General features: G+C 44.5%; 1 non-coding gene across 1 annotated transcript; it reads right to left on the minus strand.

The window, feature by feature from the left end:
- Positions 1-564: 564 nt before the first annotated feature.
- TRNAY-AUA (transfer RNA tyrosine (anticodon AUA)) lies at positions 565-655 on the minus strand. Its single transcript is given in 2 exon segments — positions 565-601; positions 619-655. It is a non-coding gene; the product is annotated as a tRNA-Tyr (tRNA).
- Between the last annotated feature and the right edge of the window lie 535 nt (positions 656-1190).

Raw genomic sequence — 1190 nt, forward strand, 5'->3', positions numbered from 1 at the left:
TAATAAAAAATAGTACCCATAATAACAGGCACCTTGGATGCAATGCCAAAACAACTGGGGCATCTCCTAGACACCTTAATTCTTGAATCAGTTTCATAGATTGCTCTACCTTGGCCTCTGCAGCCTCCAAAAATTGTAGAAAGCATGACCTGTTCATGCGCGACCTTTTTTGAAGGCTTCGGGAGGGAATGGGACAACTTGCCACAGCCTACTTGCTTCGGCAAACTTGCTGTAGCCAACTCATCATGGCCAACTCATCATAGTCAATTTACCAAGGCCAACTTTATTTATTTTTTATTTATTTTGTCCAATACACAATGAGGGTTTTAGTGGGTATATATCTATATACACATAGTAAAATACAGGATGAAGGTTATAGAGGAGATACTCATAGTAAAATATATCTAAGAAATAATAGAAAAGAAGGTATAGTAATAGAACATATCAATGAAAGAATAGAAGAAGAGATATAGGAATAGAAGAAAGGTATAGGAGATATAGGAGAGCAATAGGACAGGGGATGGAAGGCACTCTAGTGCACTTGTACTCGCCCCTTAAAAACACCTCCTTCGAGCCAGAATCGAACCAGCGACCTAAGGATGACCACGTGCAATTCACCTATAGTCCTCCGCTCTACCAGCTGAGCTATCATAGACTTGTCATAGACAACTCACCACAACCAACTCACCACGGCCAACTCACTATGGCCAATTTGTCATGGCCAACTCACCACCGCCAATTCATTATGGCTAACTCATCACAGCCAACTCATCATAACCAACTTATCGCGGCCAACTCGCCATGACCAACCTGTCATGACCAACTCGCCATGGCCAATTAGCAATGGTCAACTCACCACGGCCAACTCACCATAGCCAACTCACCATGGCCAACTTCCCATGACCAATGCATCACAGCCAATTCATCACAATCAACTCCACAACCAACTTACCATGGGCAACTCATGACAGCCAATTCATCGCAACCAACTTACCATGCCCAGTTTGCCACGGCCAACTTGCCATGGCCAATTTACCACGGCCAACTAGCCACAGCCAATTCACCATGGCCAACTCACTACGGCCAACTCATTACAGCCACCTCATCACAACCAACTCCACAACCAACTTACCACGGCCAACTCACCATGACCAAGTTGCCATGGCCAATTTGCCATGACCAATTCACCA

Source organism: Erythrolamprus reginae, chromosome 4 (assembly GCF_031021105.1).
Source record: "Erythrolamprus reginae isolate rEryReg1 chromosome 4, rEryReg1.hap1, whole genome shotgun sequence".
NCBI classification, from domain to species: Eukaryota; Metazoa; Chordata; class Lepidosauria; order Squamata; family Dipsadidae; genus Erythrolamprus; species Erythrolamprus reginae.